The following is a 16,925-nucleotide window of genomic DNA, read 5'->3' on the forward strand; positions in this document are numbered from 1 at the left end:
CCTCCTGGGACCACAAAACTATATAGAGCTCCAGGGTTGTTACCAGACATGATTTAGCCTCAGAGAAAAGCCCAAGGAAATAAAGAACCCATAAAAGCAGAAAGAGAAAGAGTCCCAGGCGTGTTAATCCCTGGTTTCTAGCTCCTCAGAGCTGCTGTAATTCCTAGATACCTTCTTTGATTCCATTACTTACTCCTTCCCCCCAATCCCCTTTTTGCTTGTGAAGTTCAAGCTGAATTTCGTGTGTTGACAGTAAAAAGTACCCCCAACAAATGCAATAGAACATTAGTATTCTTCAGCTGGTACTTGGTTAACAATCAGTGCTTTCCACATTTACGAACAGAGTAGCATTTGAGAGTCGTTTTTATTCTTCTGAGATATGATTATTAGTGTCTGATTTAATACTATGTGGCTTTATAGGAATAAATGTCATTGTAACTAGATCAAAGAGATTTATTTGACAGCCTTCTATGACCTTCAGTTTTCGACAGATGAACTGGTTTTCTCTGGCGAAGGCTGTCGTGCCAAACCTGAGCTTTGACGGGGCGTTGTGATTTGGGGGTCCCTTTTATGAGGCCTCCTTTAGCCTAACTCAGCTCTTGCTCTTGCTTCATCTGTGCAGCCTCCTAACGTTAGATCAGCTTACAATTGCCAGTTCTGGTCTGACAGTCGGTACCTAATCCATGTTACTTCTGACTGTGTCTCAGTGGATCTTTTGCTTCTACTCGTGGCGCTTAGATCACATAATATTGATCTCTTTTCAGCTGTTGCTAGGAAACACCATCAGCATCCATTCATCCTTTAGAATTACAGTCAACTCAAGCTCTTCCTGACTTGAAGAAGATTATTGCGAATGTAGAGGCAATGTCAGAAGATTCCCGTTCAATTTTGTTAAGGGTCATGAGGAGTGTGGTTGACTGGGAGAGGGTAGGTAATAGCTGTGCAAGTCAAATGGCTGTTAGGGTATTCCTGCTCCTTTAGATCTAGATGAAATGGACTTAAAACTCTCACCCCTCCTTTTACATTTGAAGAAAGTCCGACAGTCTATCCAAGGATTGGGGAAGGGAGGAGTTTATGTTGTTGCAGGTTAACCTCTGGCCTCAGATTCCCATTTCTTTCTTTTTTTTATTTTAATTGAAGTATAGTTGATTTACAGTGTTGTGTTAATTTCTGCTGTACAGCAAAGTGATTCAGTTATACATATATATATTCTTTTTCATATATTTTTCCATTATGGTTTATCACAGGATATTGAATATAGCTCCCTGTGCTATACACTAGGACCTTACTGTTTATCCATCCTATATATAATAGTTTGCATCTGCTAACCCCAAACTTCCAGTCCTTCCCATTTCTGTTGAATTAGTTCATTCATTAGAATATACAGTCCTGGGCCTCCCTGGTGGCACAGTGGTTGGGAGTCTGCCTGCCAATGCAGGGGACACGGGTTCGTGCCCCGGTCTGGGAGGATCCCACATGCCGCGGAGCGGCTGGGCCTGTGAGCCATGGCCGCTGGGCCTGCGCGTCTGGAGCCTGTGCTCTCAAGGGGAGAGGCCACAGCAGGGAGAGGCCCATGTACCACAAAATATATATATATATACAGTCCTATATGTGCTGTCCATTTGTATCCTACATCAACACACCGTAGTACTCACCCCCTTCTTATATTTCCTTTAAAAGTTACTCATGATAGATATTTTAGTGCCTAACAGACTTTAAAGATTTGGGGTGACAGATGGTCTTACGTTTCAAAAAGATTATCAATGTCAAAATTAATATCAGATATTCGTAACTGTCCTTCTGCACTCTGCTATGTTGCTTGTTTCTCCTCTCTTCCCTTCTCTTTCCTGTCATTTCCTGCTCTAAGATGGGGGAAAAAAAAAGGAAACTGAGTTCTTCTTATTTTAAAATACAGAACAATTCAGCTCTTATCTATCCTATGCCCAGCTCTCTTTGCATATCTAAGGACTGCTTTGTCATTACAGTGTAGAAGGGTCCAGGTTGTCAAAGAGTGGGGATGGGGCTCATTGTGTCTTACACAACATTTATGGGGCCCACTGTGCTCCAGGTTCTTTTCATGTATTATCTCTTTTGATTCTCACAACCACCTTGTGAGGTAGGTACTGTTCTGGTCCATCTTACAAATGAGGAAACAGGCATAGAAAGATAAACGGCTGTGCCCAGGGATCTTCAGCTAGTTAACCTTGAATTCAAGTTCCAGTGTATTCTAGCAACTGTTAGAAAGAAACCCAAGCCAAGTGATTCAAACATGATGACCTTATGGAGCTTCCCACAGCCCTGGACTGCTGACCTCTGAACTTCTTTCAGGTGAGACAGAACTAAGGCTTTACCATCAGCCGTATTATTTCTCATCTGTGTTACTAGCAGCTGAACAGAATTCCTAACCAGGACAGGCTTATTTTGGGGCTAAAAATATAGAACGTGTGGCCCATGTTTAAAAATTGGGAGATTACACATAATAATCTAGATTTCTGCTTTCTCTTGAAAAACAAACCTATCAACACTGGGCCTTAAAAAAAGTCACTTCCAGAAGAGAGATTTTTGCTATTTGCCTTTATCTTTGATTTTATTCTAAATACATTCCTCCTTTCTCTGTAAGTGTGATAAGAGGAGACCTGCTGTTGGCTGTCCAGCCTCTATTCCCCTTCCTTCATGATGACAATAACCTGTTTACTTTAGGAAACGGTCTCTTACACCATTCTCAGCCATGCAGAACTGATGTGAGGGGCTCCACAGCCACCTCTGATTACTACCTGATTTCTCTCTTCCTAGACACAGCGATTGGTTCAAAGACAGTCACAGGACTTAAGCAAGTCCAATCAGTGGTCCTTTGATAGGGATTCTGGGGCACAGAGTCCTTTCTCTTCTGTTTGATGTTAATGAGGAAGCATGTCCCCTTTCCCCCAGGAGCTACTGGTAGACATCTGGCAACAATGAGAAGAGCCAGCCTTAGGATGAAGAGAGTAGAGATGGGAAGAAACAGAATCCTTTGAGTTGCTGGATCAAATCTTGCCCAAAATCCCTTCTACATTTGTCCCTTTCAAATATGTGAACTAATAAATTATTTTTCTTTCTAAGCCAATTTGGAGAAGGTTTTCTAATGCTTATACCTGAAAGATACTTACCATAACTCATGCCATTTGTAAAGAAACTGCAGCAAACTTACAGCTTTCTTTCCATTGATGGCCTTCTTCTTATTTACAAATTCTTCTTCTTCTGTAACCCCTGGGTTTTCTGCCCATTGAACCCACAATCTGCTTCTCATTACTGCCTTTCTGCACCTTTCCTCTTTTCCATGCATCCCAAATATCTCAAACTCCCTTTCTTTTCAAAGCTGCCACAACCCCTTCTCCAGGCCTGGGAGATTTTCTGTTTCCAGGAGTGACAAAGAAATAGGACACAATCCCCCAGTTTCCTTCTTCTTTCCTTTTATAGGAGGCAAGCACTTGGGATGTTCAGACCTCAGGAATTTGTTGCTGCGCACTTTGGGGAAATATACAGGGCACCAAAATTACAAACACAGGGTTTGTGCAGGGTTGCAGAAAGCACTTGCTGTTATTGTCTTTGGGCCGTAGGACCTAGTTCCTGGCTGGTTCCAAGGTGTCATCCTCATATGACATTGGAAAGTTGGCCTAAAGTACTTAGCCCAGGAAATTCAAGTTGGCGCCTTTGGTAGGTCTGGGGACATTCTGAGTTGCAATCTAAACTTGCTTCCTCATTTTTGTGGCAGGTATGGATTCTTAGGTCTTTTCATTTTTAAAATTTTTATTTATTTATTTTTAAAAAATTATTATTTATTTATTTATTTTTGGCTGTGTTGGGTCCTCGTTTCTGTGCGCGGGCTTTCTCTAGTTGTGGCGAGTGGGGGCTACTCTTTGTTGCGGTGTGCGGGCTTCTCATTGCGGTGGCTTGTCTTGTTGAGGAGCACGGGCTCTAGGCGTGTGGGCTTCAGTAGTTGTGGCACGCGGGCTCAGTAGTTGTGGCATGTGGGCTCAGTAGTTGTGGCTCACGGGCTCTAGAGTGCAGGCTCAGAAGTTGTGGTGCATGGGGCTTAGTGGCTCTGCAGCGTGTGGGATCCTCCCGGACTAGGGCTCGAACCTGTGTCCCCTGCATTCATAGGCGGATTCTTAACCACTGCGCCACCAGGGAAGTCCCTTAGGTCTTTTTAGAGGAGGAAAGAACTTCTCACCTGGTCCCCAGAAATTATTTCTGTGGGCTTTTGGCCATTCTGCACCTACTTTATGGATGCCTCACCTGCCCTTCAAGAAGAGCTCTCCAACTCCAGTCCTTGTAAATCCTACCTAGTGTAGGTAACACCTATTGTTTATTCCTCAGCATTGAGTCTCTTCCTTCATGGTAGGAGTACCCCAATTCCTTAGGGGAGCCACCTCTCCCTGACTCTTAGTCATGAGATTTAGGTGGGAATGCCCTTCGCTCCACAGGTGGGCTCTGATTAACTGAAACCAATCAGCAAAGCCCACATCTGACTACAGTGATTGGTTCAGGATGGGCACATGACCCCATTTAGGCCATAGAGACATGAGGAAGTATTTGCTAAGTTCTTCATCCAGACTTCAGCCTGGCTAGTGTCATCTCCTGCAACTTCCTAGATGCCCCCTTGGCTTCAGCCCCTGAAGTCCTTTCTTTTTTTCTTGCCCAGATCTCTCTGTTCTACCCAACTTGCCCCTAGTGCTTTTTCAAGATACTAATGCAGGGACTTCCCTAGTGGTCCAGTAGTTAAGACTCCTCCCTTCCACTGCAGGGGACACAGGTTCAATCCCAGGTCGGGGAACTAAGATCCCACATGCTGCGCAGCACGGCCAAAAAATTGAAAAAAAAGAAAAAAGATACTAATGAAGATTCTATTCTAACCAACATTTGGTTCCTTTACCTCTTGTTCTAAACCAGGGATAGCAAGTAGATTTTATCTTGCCGGTCAACTATGATCAATAAGTATTAGGACTGAGATCTGTGCTAAGAAAGATTCTGAGGTTGCCTCTGGCTTCAGCAAGAAAGTGTGCAGTGATCACTTAGTGATGTCTGCCGTGGGCATGGGATGGAGAGACCATGTACCTTATGTTTTTTCTATCAGTGTTCTAAGTCAAGGTCTGAGCCTAGCTCCTCCAGCAGTCATAGCCTTTCAGATGCCTCTCTGCAGCTCCTGGCTGAATGTATCTTTTCCTGGTTGACTTACGGGTGCACCCAATAACCTTCTGCTTCTTGTCTAAGGAACACATTGTGTTCATAGTCCTCTTGCAGATCTGAAATGACTGACATACCCTCAGACAAGTGATTTGCTTGGCCCCCCCTTCCCGGCTTATATTATTTGCTGCTTCCATCTGCTCAAGTTTCCGGTGGCTCATTCAGGTGTCCCAGTGGTGTTCCTTCCTCCTTCCCCAGCTACAACGGTCATTTTAGGATTATAATTTACAATATCAAAATCGCTTAAACACGAATAGACATGATTTCTACCAAGAGAACAGGTGGACTGTTGATCACCCACCAGTCCCCATCCACGGCTAATAAAGTTTCATCCTTTTTATAGACACAGCTGAGCCAAGCTTTATTCACGATTCTTTCCTCGAAACCACAGCAACATCTTTGGCACTCTAGAAATTCCGATTCCTGAACAAAATCCATTTGTACCAGCGTTTGAGCTCTACAAATGTAATATATTTATCCTGTTTTTAACAGGAGAGCTTTCTGTATCCTATGTGGTGTGTAATCAGTGCCAACTTTCAGTTGATATCCCAGCTCAGAGACAGATCCATCTGAGGTCCCACTCACCTTTGTCAGCGGGTTCTTACCAGTGAGTGGAATCATGATGTGGGCTGTGTGTGGTATTTGCAGAGGGGTGTCTAGTCTGTGAGCCCCTCACCTAGTGGTCTGAGCTGAGGAAGTACAAAGGGACCTGGAATGTCCTGTGAGGATTGGAGGATCCCCATCAAGATCCTTGATTTAGTCACACCTGCAGAGTCCCTTTTACCACGTAAGGTAACAGGTTCCAGGGATTGAGACATGACATCTTTTGGGGGGTCACTAATCAGGCTACTGTAGACCTATAGCTATAGGGGGACCTGCTACTGCAGAAAAGGATCTGCTCAAAACAAATGAGCTTGGCATTATGTCATTTGCTTGTCTCTCATGGTACCTACTGGAAATATGATAAAACTGCATACAGCCCACACAATCTATGAAAATTTTGGAATATAAGTCACGGTTCTCCCTGTGGTAGGCTTTTGCAGTTTTGCCACCCAGGATCCACGTCTCCCTCTCAATATAGCCAGGCTGTCAGGGTTCATCTCCTGCTCTGCCACTTATTGGCTGTGTGACCTTGGAGGATGTACTTCAACTCTCTGTGCCTTGAGTTCCTTGTACATAATATGATAATTGTACCTCTAGCATATGGTTCTTGTAGGAATTAAATGAGTTAATGTGTATAAAGTGTTTCAAAAACTGCCCCGTACATAGTGTATGTGTGAACTGTTGTCCCTATTACCCCAACTTTCCTCTGGGGAAATCGTCCCCCCCCTTCCTTCAGCGTATGTGTTTCGGACACAGCTGACTCCACCTTTACATCTGCTTTTGGTCTGACATCTCACCTAAGCCCTCTCTGAATCCAGATTTGCTGGTTCCATCTCTCCAGAAAGAGAACCTCTTGGCCAGGGACAGAGGGTGGATCTGGGGTAACAACTGACTTGCTCCTGATTAACTCGCTCTATTTAGTAAATGAAAGCTCTCCATTCTTTAACCTTAGGTGATTCATATTATAAAAGAAAATAGCCTCATAATATATCAGTTCAAAATTACTTTGTGCGAGTTCTGTTCTGGCCTAAAAGTGATAGGGGTAGGGGGAGTATTTCTGATCCACCTTTCCCTTTCTGCTGAGTCCCACTTTCCAGCACTACAGTCTCCAGAATTGTTGGATCTCTAGTCTGCTGCCATCATCTCTCATTCTTTTTGTCCTTGTGGATTTTTCCTATTTTATTCTTTTTCAGTCATGTTATTGGGATTGTAGAAGGGAGAAATGATAATAAGCCTGTGTTCAACCCACTTTAACCATAAAGCCTTTGAGGAATCAAAAAACCTTTGCTGGAAAATGCACAGGCAGCCTTGCCTGGCCAGTCCATCTTTTACAAGTCCCTGAACTACACCAACCTACGTAGAAATTACATCCGCAAATCCCAGTAACTATTTTCGAAGAAATGTGAGTACTCAGACACCTATTACTCTTCAGGGTGAAATGTCTTCCTTCTGAAAGAAATAATAAATTACATACTAAGAATTAATCCCTGTTCTTTGTTCAATGAGACGAATAGTCATGGCTCACAAATGAAACCACCTTGCTTCGGTTCCTGCGACCTTCCACCCACACCCCTGCTTTGTCTACTTTGGGATTGCCCTTGGGGCTCCCAAACGGATACCAGCTCTTTGTCAGAATTGCAGGCGTGTTCTGGTGGGCTTTTTTTTTTTCTTTTTTAATTGTCTCTCTTTGTTCTCTACCGTGTGAGAGGTTGTGGAGTCACAGCTAAACAATCATCTGCCCCTCATCACCTCACTCTCTTATCATCACTGCCACCGTGACTACAGAACAAAAACAAGGAGAAACAAGGATGTAATTCAGCCATCTGAAAATGGCGTGTGGGAAATGCCAGTTACTGACTCACTTACCTTGAAATAATACATCTTGACATCTTGGGGGTCAGGATGAGCTACCCATTCAGATAATTTTCTATAAATTTCTCCAGACAGAGGCCCCATGCCCCTCTTACTTCACCTCTCCACACCGAAACAACTCACATAATAAATTATGAGGCCGGAGAAGAGCTGGGTTTTGTGGAAACCAAAGCTTACACAATTTAGAGGGAGGTGGGCTCCTTCTTTAGGAAAAAGAATGCAAAATTGTAAACAATGAAGTCGAATATTTACATAAAATGGGAAAAGAAATTACAGCCAGTCACAAAATTTAAAAAGCTGACAGGAACTTCCTTGGTGGTCCAGTGGTAAAGACTCCACACTTCCACTGCAGGGGGTGTGGGTTCGATCCCTGGTTGGGAAACTTAAGATTCCGTAGGCTGCGTAGCATGGCCAAAAAATTTAAAAAATAAATAAATAAAATAAAAATAAAAGGCTGACAAATACTACAAAAATCTAGAAAAATAATATCTTCATTATTTGATGGCTTGACACATCTAATATCCTCTCTATTGTTTGGTGACATACCTCTATACACTTCTTATGACAATGATTTTGTAACATCATTTTCTACCAAAAGATTACTCAGTCTTTCCTCTAGCATGGTTGAATAAATTTCTTTATTGATATGTTAGAAAAGGGTTTTCAACCTCAGAACTGGTTACTGGTAAACCATGTAATTTTTTTAAATTGTTGTCAAATTTGGGAAATCCTACATCAGCTTTCTTTCATATAGAAGCTGTAAGATTTCATGCATGTTTCAAGTTTTGTTGCACAGGGACTACTCTTCAGTACTTTTTGAATTAATGACCCTCATTAACCCATTTGTCATTGATAACCCCATTGTTCTGGTGGATTATGATGTCAGTATTTTATGCTAGATCAAGAAGAAACAGATATCAAACAATATAGAAGCTTATTCTTTACTTCTATTCAAAACTTCTCTCTTCCTCTTTATGAATTACTACTTTGGATATAATCTGAAAAAAAAAATTGCTTATTTATGACTCCCCTTCTCTTCCCATTCCTACCTAGCTCCCTTCTGCACCCTGCAGGGCCTCTCACATATGTGGACACTCCAGTCCATACAACCAAGCTTTATCCATAGCCTCCAGCAAACTGCTGTGCCTTGGCCACTTCTTGGGCCTAGGGGTGTGCATTCCTATAGCATGGTCCACTCTTGGAAGTCTGGACTCAGGGGAGAGGCCCATGTAGATCCTGGGAGCGGGTTCAGGACCATTTGGACAGGGAATTTTGTAGTCCTGGGTACTCAAATTATGGGAAGAAGGGAAGGGTGTAAATTCCTGGTGGGCACAGCCCCTGGACCCTGCAGACTTCTCATCTAGAGGGGAGGGGTGCAGCAGGAGGAGAGTCACAGTGAGGCTCTCTGATGTGTAAGGCCCAGGGCAGGAGCTCCTGTTGCTCAGGACCAAAGGCCGTGCTGATACCATCTCAAATTTCCTTTAACCAGATCTCCAAAGTGCCCACACCCACTCCAGTTCCACCCAGCATGAGGGGAAATGTGATGCAGATTTTACTAAAACATGAGACCCCATTGAACACATTACTAGAGCCCTTCTGGCACCTTGGAGGGGGCCCATGCAAACGAGGGATTTCTTTGGTTTCACAGTAAGTTGCCTCTGTGTAATATGCAGCAATTATCTGGGGATCTGGCACACTGAATGAACACCAGTCTCAAAGTTGGACCTCGAATTTAAATTTTTGTCCTTATTCAGTGCTAAAGTTTTAAGGGAATCCCTGCACTGATTCTGCACCCTTAGAACCATTCCTTGCCTTTTGCTTGCTCTGCTCTGTATCTCAGAAGGCCAATGCCAGTCTGCAGGAGATTGAGGGGATAGGAAAGAAGCCAGGGTATTTCTCCCTCTCCCTCTCTGCCTGAGGCCTCTTCTCCATGTCTCTAACTCTCACTGGATGGACCTCTTGCTTCATGGTTCCAGCTTTTCCTGGGTGACCCTGTACCTAAGTTCCAGTAACACCACCTCCTCCTTTTGTCCTTCCAATTGAGTGGTTCTCACCCAGGGACGTTTCTGCCTACTCCCCACCCCCTCTACTCAAGGGACATTTAGCAATGTCTGGAAACATTTTTGGTTGTTACAGCTTAGGTGAGGGGGGGTGCTACTGGCATCTAGTGGCTGAAGGCCAGACATAAAGACTAAACATCCTATGATGCCCAGGACAGCCCCTCACACCAAAGGATCAGCTGGCCCAAAATACCAATAGTCCCAAGGTTGAGAAACCTGCTCTAGCCTAAGGGCCGTAGTGGCTCCTTCCATTGCTCATCTCAGGTTCGCCTCATTGTTCTGTCTGGTGCTTAGCTGTTCCGTTATGTGTCACCAATCCCCTGTATTAAATTCCTTCTGTTTAAACACTTAAAGTGGCTTCTGTTTTCTTGGTTAAATTGACTAATGCCTCCCCAGAGTATCAGCTCAGCTTCTTTACTTTTCTCTTCTCTACTCAACTAAGTCAATGATAATTTCTCTGCCACCTCCCCATCTGTATTAATCAGGTTTCTCCAGAGAAACAGAACCAATAGGATATATATATATATAGATATAGTTATAGATATAGATAGATATAGATATATAGATATAGGTATATATAGATATATATCTCAAGAGATTTATTATAGGAATTGGTTCATATGGTTATGGAGGCCTAGAAGTCCCCTGATCTGCTGTCTGCAGGCTGGAGATCCAAGAAAGCCGGTGGTGTAATTCAGGCTGAGTTCAAAGGTCCAAGAATCAGGAGCATCAATATCTGAGGGCAGGAGGAGATGGACATCCCAGCTTAAACAAAGAGCACATTGCCCTTCCTTTTCCTTTTTGTTCTATTCATGCCCCCAACGGATTGGGTGATGCCCACCTGCTCTGGTGAGGGTGATCTTCTTTACTCAGCCTCCCAGCTCAAATGCTGATCCCTTCTGAAAGCACCCACACAGACATATCCAGAAATAATGTTTTACCAGCTATTTGGGCATTTCTTTTCCCAGTCAAGTTGACATATAAAATTAACCATCACACTATCTCACTCTTTCACTCCAGAACTTTATCGTTTTCATAGAGTATTTTTTGATTAAGAGACTATATTATTTTATTATGAAGCTCACCCAGGGTTATAAAATGAGCAGAAGAAAATGCATAACTTTCTTTTACTAAATAAAAATAGAGCACTCAGATTAATATAATCCAATATCCATCCTTCAGAATATATTATTTTAAAAATGCATTTGGTTAATTTAATATTACTATAAATACAAAGTGTAGATTAATTTAAACCTGATTAAAGTGAGGTCTTTGGAGATTCTTCTTAATTCCCTGTTTGGCAAAATTGAAGAGAGTGCTATTTTCTTTTTTCCTGTATTTAAAAAATTTTCAGCATAACGAGTTGAGTTCAACTTATGGAGTGCCAAAGTGACCAAAAAAAATACATTTTGGGCTTCCTCCATGTCAGGGGATGTATTGGTTTCCTAGTGTTGCCAAAACAATGCACCAAAACCTGCATGGAGTAAAATGACAAATTTATTTTCTCAATTCTGGAGGCCAGAAGTCCACAATCAAAGTGCTAGTAGGGCCATGTTCCCTCTGAAGGTGCTGGGAAGGAACAATTCCAGGCCTCTCTCCTAGCTTCTCGTGGCCTCAGGCATTCCTTGGCTTGTAGACACATCACTCCGATCCTCTGTCTTTACGTGGCGCTCTCCCTGCATCTTCACATGGTCTTTCCTCTGTGTGCATCCATGTCCATGTCCAAATTTTACCTTTTTATAAGGATACCAGTTATATTGGACTAGGGCCCACCCAACTGAGCTCGTTTTAACTTAATTTCCAATTAAGGTCCCATTCTGAGGTACTGAGAGTTAAGACTCCAACATACCTTTTTTTTGGGGGGAGGGGCACTATTCAACCAATGACAGGATTGTTCATGTTTTTGTACCCTTTTTAATGACTTTTTGAGTGAGGGGAACTTGTATATGCATTCAGGCTCAAAAGATATATTTTAACTTTGCTTTTTTAAAGAGTAGTTAAAACGTCTATTTGTCTTTAGGGAACTTACTCAACAAATACCTGGTAGGCAGCTTCTATGCATTAGGTATTGTGCTGAGCATACAGATGACCAAACAAAGTCCCAACTGTGAAGGATCTCACTCATAGTCTAGTAGGTGCCATGAATAGGAAAACAATTCTAATGTAGTCCGAGAAGTGCTGTATTAGAGATCTAAGGAGGGGATTTGTGGCTCAAACAGCACTGTATGGAGATGGAATCAGGGCTGGGTCAGGGATGTGGCATCCTCCAGGAGCAAGGGAAGGGTAGTGCAGGTCTGAGAAACGGTGGACAGAGACCTGGAGAGCAGGGGCTGCTCAGAGAGGCAGGACCATCTGTGGTCACTGCTCCCAGGAAGCACAGACAAAGGAGTGGGGAGTGGATGAGAACAGATGGAGGCCGTGCTAGGAAGGAGTGGTCCAATGTACCTTGCTAAGGACCTGGTGATGAGCAGCTGAGTTTTGTAATCAAGGGAGTAATATCAGATTTGTTTTGGAAAGATGAATTTGAGAGTACCACCGTCAGGGGTGGATTTCTGTTTGTTTACTTGTTTCTAAATTTAAAGTTCATTTCCTTGTCCTCATTACTAATCTCTCAACAGCTTTCACCAGAGTTGACTGCTTCCTTCTTTTTGAAATAATTTCCTCTCCTGGCCTCTATCACTGTGACTTTCTGGTTTCTCTCCTGGGTCATGGCTTCTCTTCCTTGCTGACTCTTCCTCTGTGAGTCTCAAGGCTCATGCAGGGACCTTCTTCCTTCTCTTCTCTCTTCTTATCTCCCCTCTTTCCTGGATGATCTCATCCAGTCCCATGGCTTCAAATTTGTACCCCAGCCCTGGCCTCTCCCTTAAGACCCACACTTGTCTGTCTAACTGTCTCATCCATCCTGCCACCCGGGTCCCTATAGGCACCTCAAACTCAATATCTTAAATCTGTTTCTTCCCAAGGCTTCCCCAGCTCAGTGAATGGCCCACATTTGCCCAAGTAGTTGCTCAACCCCCAGAGGCAAGATTTATCTTTAATTCCTCCATTTCCTTCATCTCCCACATACAAATCCATCTCGGGATCTTTCTGGTTCTACATCCAAAATATGTCTTTTTTTTTTGCAGTACGTGGGCCTCTCACTGCTGTGGCCTCTCCCGCTGCGGAGCACAGGCTCCGGACGCGCAGGCTCCAGATGCGCAGGCTCAGCGGCCATGGCTCACGGGCCCAGCCTCTCCGCGGCACGTGGGATCCTCCCGGACCGGGGCACGAACCCGTGTCCCCTGCATCGGCAGGCGGACCCTCAACCACTGCTCCACCAGGGAAGCCCCCAAAATATGTCTTTAATCCATCCATTTATCCCCATCTCCACTATCACCTCATTAGGCTAGGTCCCCACTGTCTCTTACCTAGCTGATTGCAATGGTCTCCTAACTGGTCTTTCCACACATGCCCTTATCCATTCTATTCTCCACCCAACAACCCTAATTATCTTATTAGAATTTTTAACCAGATATATCATTCAGTATGCAACTTGAACTTCTTACTATGGCCTGAAAGGCCTACTATGATCTGTTTCCTGTTTCTCTTTAATCTCACCATTCCAACCACTGTCCTTCCTTCTGTTCCTTGAAAACGCCTGTCCCTTTCCTGCCTCTGGGCCTTTGCACTTGCTGTTCCCTCTGTCTAGAACCTTCTCCCTAAACTGCTTGCATGTCAATCTCTTTTTCACCCTTCAGGACTTTGTTCACATGTCACCTTCTCAAGGAGGCCTTCCTGGCCTATCCCATCTAAAGGAGGCCTCCACTCTTATTACTCTATTATATTTGTTTTTCCCTTGTTTTTTTATTACCTTGTTTATTTCCATCAGAGCATTTTTCAAAATATGAATGTATGCTTGTTTATTTAGTTGTTCATATTTTGTTTCTTCCTCTTGCCTCCAAACACCATTCCCTCCCTCCATTCCACAACTTAGGACCCTGTCTACAATATTTGTTATACAATATGGTGCCTCGGGGAGATTTCTAAGTACCCATCATCCATCAAGTAGCTCCAATGCTCCCATCACTGCACCTCTTTGTTTACATTGTATAATTTCATCTCCCCAACAATCCTATTGGGGTGGAATTATTATCCCCGTGCTACCAGTGAAGAAACTGTTTTAGAGGATTAGATGATTTTCCCGAGGCCACGTAGCCACTAAGATGTGGTGGAGGCAGGATATGAGCCCACATCTGTCTGGTTCTGAAGCCCTCTCTTTCTACTGTGCTGCATGCTGCAGTCCCTGGCACTTAGAGGAATATAGAGAAAGTATAACTTACGTTGCTACTCTTTTTCTTCTTTTGCTTGACCGACTTTATACATCAACCTTCTGACACTTCCATGGACAAACATTCATTGGCCCATCATCCTTTCACTTGGGAAACTACTGCGTCCCATGCCTAGGAATCCTGCTTAGCCATATGGTACCAGGGACACTAACACCACCCCTCCCTTCTCCACATTGAGTGCACATGTGACCTGGGCTGGCCAATCAGAATATTACTTTCCCAGTTCTCCATACCATTATAGGAAGTAGCATGTGATCTGAACCAGGCCAATCAGCATCCTCTCTGGGACTTTGCTGGAGCTCTAGGGACAACTGTTCTTTTAGGATCATCAGGAGCTGCAAGTGGTTGTCTTAGTCACATAGAGAGATGCTGCTAAAACAGGAAGCCAAACAGAAGACAGCAGAGCTAAGAGACGGATGGAGAGAGAGACAGAATCAGAAACTTAATAACATAATTTCAATCCTAACCATTTGCTTATTTGATTATTTGGTTAATATCTAGCTCCTCACTAATCTAGTTCCACAAGGGTAAGAATTATGTCTTGCTCTTGTTTGCCGTTGTCTCCCCAGTGCCCAAGGCAGTGCCTGCCACGTAGTAGGTGTCCCAGGTGTATCTGAATGATCGCGAGTATTGATTCTACCAGCAGTGTCTGAGCTCACAGCATAATGATAATATTCAAGAGAAATCGTTTCTATCTCCAGCTTTTGGAATGAGCTGCCTTCGTTTGTGAGGCTTGATTAAAATTGGAGGAAACTTAATCGTAGAGTCATATTTAACCATCTGATATATTTATAATGGGATACATAATAAGAATAATTTAGGTTATAATGGGTGTGGATTGAAAACGGGCAGGGATAATGCATTCTGGCTCTGTTCTTTAGAAATATGTGTGATGTCTGAGGCACTCTAATTTTTTTTTAAATTAATTATTTATTTTTTGGCTGCATTGGGTCTTCCTTGCTGTGCGCGGGCTTTCTCTAGTCGCGCGAGTGGGGGCTACTCTTCGTTGTGATGCGCGGATTTCTCACCGGGTGGCTTCTCTTGTTGCAGAGCACGGGCTCTAGGCGCGCGGGCTTCAGTAGTTGTGGCACGTGGGCTCAGTAGTTGTGGCTCCCAGGCTCTAGAGCGCAGGCTCAGTAGTTGTGGTGCACGGGCTTTGTTGCTCTGTAGCATGTGGGATCTTCCCAGACCAGGGCTCGAACCCATGTCCCCTGCATTGGCAGGCAGATTCTTAACCACTGTGCCACCAGGGAAGCCCTGAGGCACTGTAATTTAATTTGACTTTAATATGTCTTTAAGCATACTGTCAGATTATAACCTGATTCATCACTCATTCAGAGGCTAAAAATAGAGGCTGATACAGGAGGTTAACATCACCCAGCAAGGAGCGTTTCCTCAAAGGGATAGATGTAAATCAGAGGAAGCACGTCACTCACTCGTATCCAGCGCCACAGGCTGGGTACACCTGGTGCTTGGCAATTGTTTCAGGATGAAATGACTCTTGTGCTGAAACTGCTGTCATTCACGACAGGCGGTTTGAGAGGGTTTCAGAATATGAGACAACTGAAAATCTGACCCCAGCCAGCCCTTGATAAGCATTCCCTATGGACCATGGTCCCTGATTGCCAGTTGCTTTCATTTGGTGTCCAGGGAAGCAATTCAAACAGCGGGATGGACTGTGGGAAAGGAAGACAATTTGGGATGTCTCTTAATTTTTTTCTGGAAAAACCGCTAATCTTTCATTGTGTCCTAACTTCCCTTTTGGTAACATAAAAATGGTTTATGTTTCCCCTGTGGAGTTTGCCAAGTCCTTAGAGATCCTCGGGGGTGGTGGGGAGGGGCAGCATGAAAATAAAGGATGCAAATTGTGACACTGCTAGCAAGAGGAAGGAGAGGCGCTGACCTCTGACGGCTCACAGCCAGGCAGCACAATGAATGAAACTTGGCAATTTCTGCTCACTTGGAGTAGGCAGAGTTCAGGACTAGAATTACAGATGAGGGAAGAAAGTGATCCTCTATGGAACATATAGCTGTGTGCTGGTCATGCTATTAGGTATTACCTTAATAGGTATTTTCTCGTAGGTATTACCTGCTTACCTAACAGGTATTACTGCATGGCATATGGTGTTACCTTAATAGTTGAACTGTTCTATAGATGAGGAACTTGCCTCTCATGGGAGGTAAGTAATTTCTAAGCCAGTAAGTTAAAGAAGCAGCGTTCATCTCCAAGACTAGCTCCAAAGTGCTGACACTTTTCCTCTTGGCATTACACTGTGCCACCTATATTCATCTATGAGACAGAAAAGCAAGAGAGATATTTGCCCAAATGTACCAATGACTGCAGGGCCCTTCGGGGGCCCCGGGTTTAGGTAGGAAGGGGCACCTGTCTGTGGAGTAGGGATGGCTCAATTTCATGGACAACATTACAGTTTGGAAAGAATCAAGATCTCAACTCCTGTGCCCTCTGAGGTTTCTTTCACGGATCCCTTTTGTTATTTCAGGGCCTCCTCTCCCCGGCCTCCAACTCTCTCGGGCTTTACGCTGGCTCTGCCCACTTTGGTTCTACCTTTTCTTCTTCCCAACCACGTCCTTTTCCCCTACAGAATTTATTCATCTGAACCTTTCTTCTTGTCATGGGAAGTCATTAGCTTGCTTATTTCTTCGCAAGCTAATTCATGCATGAGTATTAGTGGCAAAAAAGTACTATGGTACTATGGGCAGTGTTCAGTAGTCTCTGACATCAGTAAGACTCACTCAGACAATGTTCTGTCTCATTCAGTGGGTTCTGACGTGAGCCTTCAATCCGTTTTCACTGGGGGATTGGTGGAAACCAGGGGTG

The sequence above is a fragment of the Stenella coeruleoalba genome, assembly GCF_951394435.1.
Source record: "Stenella coeruleoalba genome assembly, chromosome: 11".
Taxonomy (NCBI): Eukaryota; Metazoa; Chordata; class Mammalia; order Artiodactyla; family Delphinidae; genus Stenella; species Stenella coeruleoalba.